Source organism: Euphorbia lathyris, chromosome 3 (genome assembly GCF_963576675.1).
Source record: "Euphorbia lathyris chromosome 3, ddEupLath1.1, whole genome shotgun sequence".
NCBI lineage: Eukaryota > Viridiplantae > Streptophyta > Magnoliopsida > Malpighiales > Euphorbiaceae > Euphorbia > Euphorbia lathyris.
The window spans coordinates 96,619,291-96,627,910 of record NC_088912.1 but is presented as its reverse complement, the minus strand read 5'-3'; the positions used below and the strand labels follow the sequence as shown (position 1 = coordinate 96,627,910).

General features: G+C 34.9%; 1 long non-coding RNA gene across 3 annotated transcripts; it reads left to right on the top strand.

Annotated features, from left to right (window-relative positions):
- Positions 1–1,151: 1,151 nt before the first annotated feature.
- LOC136223747 (uncharacterized) lies at positions 1,152–7,215 on the top strand. 3 transcript variants are annotated; one of them, XR_010686115.1, is made up of 3 exons: positions 1,152–2,426; positions 4,646–4,824; positions 6,632–7,215. It is a non-coding gene; the product is annotated as an uncharacterized lncRNA (long non-coding RNA). The 3 variants fall into 3 exon arrangements; XR_010686113.1 differs by having other exon boundaries at positions 4,597–4,824; XR_010686114.1 differs by lacking the exon at positions 4,646–4,824.
- Positions 7,216–8,620: the final 1,405 nt, after the last annotated feature.

Sequence of the window (8,620 nt, the reverse complement as noted above, 5' to 3'; positions counted from 1 at the left end):
ACCCCGCTCGCACACCTGGACAGATATCACTCACCTGAACACTCAGGACCTGTTTAGTTCATTTGTACCTATTTATTGTTGCTCATTAGGTAGTAGATGTTAATTGATTTTTCTGTTAAAAGTAATTGTTTTAAAATTTTGGCAAACACTTGTTATATCTACGGTTTAGAATTAAAAGACACAAAACTAGTTTCGAAAAATGAAAACAAATAGACGGTTAAGTGATTTTTGATAAAACTTAAAATTAGGTGCTGAGTGTAATTAACATGTTCGATAACTATAAAAGGATAATATTACCTTTTAATATAATTTAATTAGTTAAAAAAATACAATAAATTGAATACGTATATTATAATTCTAATATAAAACTAAAAAAGGTAATAGGAAATACGATTAAATGGTTATTGATATCCATTATATATATATATATATATATAAAGAAAGATTAGATATATCTGTTATAAAAAAAATTTATGGATATAATAGGAAGTAGGTTTAAATTATCTGTTCATGGTTGGGTTGGGCACAACGAGCTTTTATTTAAAAAATGCTCAGCACATGCCCAACCTAGTCCGTTGTTAAATTAGATGTGTTCGGGGTTCAAAAATCAAATCTCAAGTCCAATCCATCAGTTGCGTTCAATCTAAATATATATGTATATTTTTTACAAATAAAAATTTGAAATTAAAAATAAATATTAATATATAAATATGTAAATTTATTAATTAATATTAATAAATGAGCTGGTTCGTACTGTTTTTATAAATCACAATCCCACCTAAAATATAATCGGTATAATGGCCTGACCATATTGAGTCTAAAGACAATTTTTTTTTTTTGTCCAAGTTGGATCCAAAGGATACAAATCTGAGTGGATCGGACGGGTCTCGGACCCGTTAATAGGTATAGTGTTAAGTGTAGAATTTAAGTAGCTAAGAAAAACCATTATCAAATACACAATTTTCATTTTTCAAAAATGTCTTTTTAAGTATAAATAGGAAACTATAAATATTTAATAAAAATTCGAAACAACTACTTTCAACCTAAAAATCGGGTTAAATCGGGTTATGAGTGGAACAAACAGGCAATTAATCCCAGCAAAACGACATAGTTTCACTCACTCTTCTCTTTGTCTCCCTCTCGAGCGAAGGTCAGCTTTTTCTATCACTTAGTTCAGTTTCAGTTCTCTCATGTTTCATCTTATCTATAAAAATGCTTCTCCATTCTACAAATCGGTACCGTGTCATAGATCGTAACCCATCATCAATGGTGGTTTCGTTCTCAGTGAGATCTTTGTCAAGTTATGCCGATAATCTACACTCTTTTACTCTTTCGTACCTCATAAAAACATGTGATCTATCTCCAAATCGGCTCTCTCAGCTTCTAAAATTGTCCAATTCGAATCCTCGTTAATTTCCGAATGATAGGGTTTGTTTTGACTGTTAAGAGTAGGTAAGCCCTTCCCCCGTGTACTTCTCCCAAAATTGAGTCCTTTCACTTTAAAGGAGTTTCTACGCCTGACCTTGTAACAATCTTCACTACCTTCCCCTGGATCTTGAAAGTAAGCTTAGGAAATCGATTGGTTCCTACTTTTAATATTTTAATTGAGATCTTCCAATCGGAAGAGAAAGCTATTGAAGTGGTTAAACGAAATCCTTGGCTTCTATGTAAAAAGTCATGGTCTGATACCTAATATCAACACTTTGAGAGAAAATGGAGTGCCTGCATCAAATATTTTGCGGCTAACTTGTAGTCATTGGCGATGCATCTATACAAATCCAAGTCAAATTCAGAAACATTGTGGAGGAAGTGAAGGAAATGGGATTCAATCCTTTGAAGTGTCATTTTGTAGAAGCAATCATGGTATTCACAACAGTGATCAAATCAAAGAGGGATGGAAGGGTTGAGGCTTATAAAAGGTGGGGTTGGTCTGATAAAGATGTTATACTGCCTTCAAGAAGCATCCGCTGTGTATGGAAATCTCAGACCATAACTTAATCTATATGGGGGAAGACCTTCAAAGCCAATTTTGACGAAGTACTCAAATTTGGGTTTGAGATTGTTGTGAATTCTGCAATTGAGAAATTGAGGGCATTTCACGATCAATTTGATGAGATTTAAGGAGTTGAAGTACAGATTGACGATTACGTTTTATTCATTCTTCTGGGCCGCTTTCTTCAGTTCCTCCATTACCCACCACTGCAACTTCTTCTTAATCGTTTACTGTTGAATTCCTCTTTCATTAAAATCGGCTCTATCTGTCTCCAACAAGTTTCAGCTCACCTGGAAGACTCCACGAATTCCACAATCTGTACTTCAACTTCTTAAATCTCATCATTGATCAGTTTATAGATGAAGTCTGTGGTTTGCTGTAGTTTTATCTTGTTATCAACGAAGCCAAAAGCTTGGTGCTCCATTCAGAAGAAGTAAGTTTTCCTTTGCAATGAAAATAGATTAATAGTTATATGGATAATCAGAAGCAGTCTTAACTTCAGTAATTATGGATTTAGTGGCTAATTTGTGTTTGAAATACTATTAGTATTGAATTCAATGGATATTATTTTGGAGTATGATACTTCTACATAAACTTTTTTAACTTTGGTTTATTGTTATCATTTCACAGTCTCTGCATTACAGTATTTGACAAGTTATTTTTTTTATTGAGGTTGAGGCATATCGGTTTAGTCTTTGTGCTTCACTGTTACACTCTTCACAATGGGATTTGGTGATATTGTTCCTGACAATATGTTTACAAAGCTTTTTGGTGGGTTTTGGCTTCGTTGATATTTGTGATAGGATAGGCAAGAGGGTGTGTTATTGAGTGCCTTTTGATGAAGATAGATTCAACACATACATGATTCATCATACAGTCTATAGTAATACAACAAATTGGGTTCATTGATATTCTGTTGATATTTGTGATAGGATAGGCAAGAGGGTGTGTTATTGAGTGCCTTTTGATGAAGATAGATTCAACACATACATGATCCATTAGCTTTGGCTGTTGTTATTTGTTGTATTACTATAGACTGTATGATGAATTATACAGTCTACCTTAGATTACCCAAAATTTCCCTACCTTTGTACTATTTCATGTCATATATAAGTGCAACATCAAAATATCTCTTGTTTGCCATTGGTGAGTGATATTCATGCCCAATAAGATGAATCAAATCCTTTCTTGAATGCTTGTATGATGGGCTTATTCATTTCTTGAATGCCAGTGCTACTATTTGCATAACTTTTTAACTTTTGTTCGTTGTACTCGTTTCATGAAGTCTTCATCTTCTTAGTATTTCATATATTTCTGTTGAACTTCCAACGAGAAAGTAGAGATTCCAACAAATTATATTGATTGTTTGTTGTCTCGATTCTAGGAAAGTCTTGTGTTATGATGGTCTCTAATCATGTGGACTGCCCTCTATCTGTGCAAGCTGTTAATAAGGTTGTGGGTTGATATGATCTTGTTCTCCTGAGTACTGTTTCTAGTAACTGAACAAAATCTTCTGCTCAACTGAAAGATTCTAACTGATTCCTGGCATATAAGTCAAGAATCGCCAAGTATATAGGGACTGAGCAATTAAAGATGGGGGCTATCCCCATTTTCAGTCCGAATGTGGAAAATTTAGCGCTAGGAAAACACTGGACCATTAGTTAATGAAATTGAAATTCTAAGCATGGTTGTTTAATCGAGATTCGACTCGTGGCTCGAAATATCATTTTGTGAATCGGGATTCGTGAATCGGACTGAACGTAAGATTCAGATCAAATTCAAAATATTATAAAAAAGAAAAAAATTAACCATGTTTAACTTTAAATATTAGTCTAAAAATGCAATTTTAATATCCAAATAGAAATTATATCAAGTTAGCAACCAATCACTTAAGTTAAAATTCAAATTTAATGCAATCCTAATAAAACTAATTGATGCATGATTAAGCAATTGATGTATTTAGTTTGTGTAATGGAAGAGAGTAGGAGAATTTTTTGTAATGGAAAATCAAAAGAAAAGTAGAAGATAATCGAAAGAACAGAGGAGAGTACGGTTGAAAATAACAAATAAATAGAAGAGAATAGGGAAGGTTTGGAATTTATAAAGTCAAAAGTCATTTGTTTCTATTCCATAACTTCTTATTAAATACTGCTAGTTTTTCTGCGCACTTTTTTTAGTTTTAAAAATTGAAAAACAGTTTTTTTTTTTTAATGGTGTCATGAATCGACCGAATCGGTGGACTCGGCCAACCGATTCGGCCGATTCATGAAGATTTCGAGTCATACCATATATACGACTCGAAATCTTCATGAATTGGATCGAATAGTACGAGTCGCAGTTGACTCGTATGATTCTAACAACTATGATTCTAAGTAGTTAAGTGCTCCGGAGTATCTTGCAACAGGAAATACTATATATATATGTAGTAAAGTTTGAATCTTTGAATATGTTTGTCAAAAACATTAATTTGTGTCAAACTATTCCACCCTTAAATACTTAAAAATTTGATTTCTTTTAGCATTTCAAACTTGTATATATAGTTCATTGACATATATGTAGAGGCATATGAATCAGCTGACATAGTAATTTGCCATCATAATCAGGTCATTTACATGTATAGCTTTGGTGTGGTGCTGCTTGAATTGATGACAGGATTAATGGTGCTAAATTGAAGGTGTCCAACAAACAGATAGAAGGCCAATACTAATTAAAACGTTTAGAATCTGATTATAAAAGCTGCCTGTCTATGAAAGAAGTTGTAGATGCACTAGAACAAATAGAAGCAATTGTGAAAAAACTAGCAGGACGCTAGTAGGAGAATCGATAATAAGGTAAGGCTATGTTTTATCTGACATGTTCAATCCTCAAGTGAATGGGTTTTTTTATTTCTTTGAACTGCTGAATAAACTAGGGTCTTTTTTTGGTGAGTTGTAGTAGTATAGTGAAATGAGTGGTGATAGTTGTTTTAGAAAAATCAGCTAATATATGATTTTGCTCTCCTTCAAACTCTCTTCTTCAACTTAATGAGTTTATTTAATTTTCAGAGAGAGTCAAATTTACTGTTCAACTCCATTTGCTTTTTCTTGCTCTTCAAATTTACTGTTGAACGTGATACTTGGGTTCTTGAGGAAGTAATTCTGATTTTCCTAGGGTCAGGTGTGATTGGCGCAACGGTAAACGTTGTTGTCGTGTGACCGAGAGCAGGTTCGAGTCTTAGGAGCGCCCTCTTACCAAAAGATTGGCAGGGGAAGGTTTGCCCCTAATACACCCTTGTGGTGGGACCCCTCCCCGGACCCTCGCTTAGCGGGGACGCGTAGTGCACCGAGCTTAGAAAGATTTAGATAGATACTGATTAAAAGAACATATTAAAATATGGGTAAATAATTTATTGATCAATTCATAGATGAAGTCCCTGGTTTATTTGAATTTTATCTTGGTATCAAGGAAGCCAAAAGAGGGCGAGCCTTGGCGCAACGGTAAAACGTTGTTGCCGTGTGACCAGAGGTCACGGGTTCGAGTCTTAGGAGCGGCCTCTTGCCAATTAAATTGGCAAAGGAAGGCTTGCCCCCAATACACCCTTGTGGTGGGACCCCTCCCCGGACCCTCGCTCAGCGGGGACGCGTAATGCGACCGGGCCGCCCTTTTTTTTTTTTTTTATCAAGGAAGCCAAAAGCTCAGTGCTCGATAGAGAGGAGAAGTAAGTTTTCCTTTGCAATTGCAATAGGTTAGTAGTTCTTTGGATAACAATAAGTAGTCTTAACTTTACTAATTATGGTTTTGAGGTTGCTCAGGCACTTTTTACGGGGTTTCTCTCTCAATTAAAATGGTTGACATCTCCAACAAAAGCAATTTGAGGCCCCAATCTTAATTGGTGACTTGTAAATTGATTTAATATCTATTATTTGACATATATAAATCACTTTATAAATTTAATATCTCTAATAGTTGTTTTATTACCTTCTTTTAGTCTATTTTTAGTTTTAGTTTCTTTGTTTTGTTTCGGGGCCTTTGAGCCTTCTTTCCTCATAAAAAATACATAATGGTTTAAATACTAAATAATTAAATTCTTTATTTTTTAAGTTACTTTCCTAATGTAAAGGTATATTAGGAAAACAATGTTAACATTTAATGTTTTCTAGTATGTGTGTTTAAGAATTTGTGCAACGGAGAGAGCAATAAATAATAGTGGCTTGGTATCATCAAACCAGATTCTGGTGAAGGACTGAAATTCCTGCATAATTATTAATTGCTTTCCGGTTATTGCTTCTTAGAATGACAATGCATTTTATCATTTGAAAAATATTCTGTTTAGTCTTTGAAGGAGTGCTCCAAGATGTAGTAAAAGGGTACAAATATGGAGATCCAACTGACGACAATAGGCTTACGGACTGGATGATAGAAAATTCTACCCATTTTGCCTGTTTTTACATGTTTTGCACTTTTGCTTGTTGCTTGTGCTGTATTGATGATGATGGACAGGATGATTCGGTGAAATCTTGACTGATTATAGAAGATAGAAAATATAATTTGCAAAATGTTGCATATAAGAATTGTATAATTTTGTTTAGTCTGCTTGAAGTTGGATGAACTAGTATTCTTATAGTTAAATCTTTTGCATAATTTTGCAAAATGATGCAGTGATGTTGTGAATACCAACTGGAAGGATTCTCGATGCTGGATGTTTATCACGAGCTCATATACTGAGGTTAAGGTATCTTCGAGTGCTGCATTAGAGTTACTTTGATTTTTTTTATGATGTTCATTTTCATTACAATTCTTGGTATATATGTTTGGAAGTGGTGATACCGGTGCGGTGATCCTAGTAACATCGACGCAACGCAACCCAATATCACTTAGTTAATGACAAAGTATCTAACTATTGCAAATGCTGGATCATCTTCACTCCAGAAACACCAAGAAAGAAGTTGCAGCTGGTATTGGTTAGTTCAACAGGCAGCTGTATTCAAGTAATCACCATGGATCGTTCTCTTGGATCTTCACCGTTGCTAATGAGATTGGAATGCTTAGTTTCTTCGATTTCTATAATGCTTCTTCAGTTACTGGTTTCATGTAAGGAACGTCTGGATCTGCATTACATGTTTTTCTCTGAAATCTTGTTCTAATCTCTCTGTTCTACTACTAGTAACAACATAGACAAGTATGTAGAAAGTGAATGAACTAACTTCACCCTTTAATTGAGTAAAGCCCCCCTGTAGTATTAATTCAAGAAACATATGAATGGCATTATTGTGAAATTTCTATGGAATCAAAGTGATGGAATTTTGTTTTGTTTGAAACGATGGATTTTAAAAGATAGCAATACAGCATTTGAAAAGGATCCATTCTATACGGCGATCTTTGAGGATAACACAATGGATATTTATGGATCAAGCCTTTCATCAATTATTTTTCCAATTGAGCGCTTGATTATTAATTTTCTTATGGATATAGCATTTATTTAACTTTTTCATCGTATTTGGGCAGTATATATAAAAATAAGAATTTATTAATTAGGATAGATAGAAAGTAAAAAGTAACAGAAAAAATTACAGAAATTAATTTCGAGTAGGTTCTTTCAAACTGGATCTTTTCCCCTCCCTTTATGTGATTTTCAGCATTAGAATCATAAAATCATAAAATCGATCTTTTCCTCTCTCAAACTCAATAGAAAAGTTAAATAAGGTTTGGATCCATAACAGAATCAATGATCAAGGGGTTAATGAAGAAAAATAATTGATAAATAAAGTTTAAGAGCTTAATTATACGTTTTGCGCCGGGAAAAAAAGGAAGACTGCATATCATCACATTGATTCCTACGGTGAAAATACGAAAATAATTGTGAATTACTATATCAAGCCTTAAATTCCCACCTATAGCCTCGTGAAAGGACGAAAATACCCTTTTACCAAATTTGAAAATTCTCAAATCCTCTCAAACTCTCTAGGATCAATTCCGGACTAATTTATCAACGAAAACATGAATTGGAAGAGGGACGACAAAGGAAAAGGAATAATGTTATGAAATTCTGTTTGATTTTGTTGATTTTTGGACGTTTTGTTTATTTCAATTTGGATTTTTGGGGGATTCGGATTCGTGAGGTGGGGCGTGAGGCTATCACGCCTCCACCTCTGGTGTGGCGTATGAATATCACGCCGCACCATCACGCCGCACCAGAGGTGGAGGCGTGATAGCCTCACGCTCCACCACAAGAGACGACGTGATATTCATATGCCGTCTCCTGTGGTGGGGCATGATAGCCTTACTTCCTCACCTATGTAAGGGCGTGATGGCCTCACGCCCGTATGGGCAAAATTCAATTTTTTTTTTAAAAATTCATTTAGTTTTTTTCCCTTCCCGACACGTGGGCGTGTGGCTATCACGCCCCACCGTGCGATCGGGCGTGGCGTGTGGCTATCACGTCCGACCACACGGAGAGGCGTGATAGCCACACGACTGCATGACGGAAAGGCAAAAAAAAATAGCCTTTTCCCACCAAAAACCATGAAAGGGCATTTTCATCATTTCACGGAGCTGGGGGTGGAAATTTGGGACTGAATATAACAACACCTTGCCCTCAAAAATAAAAAAGCGAATCTAATTTTGCCTTTGTTTATGTGGAATCGCAGC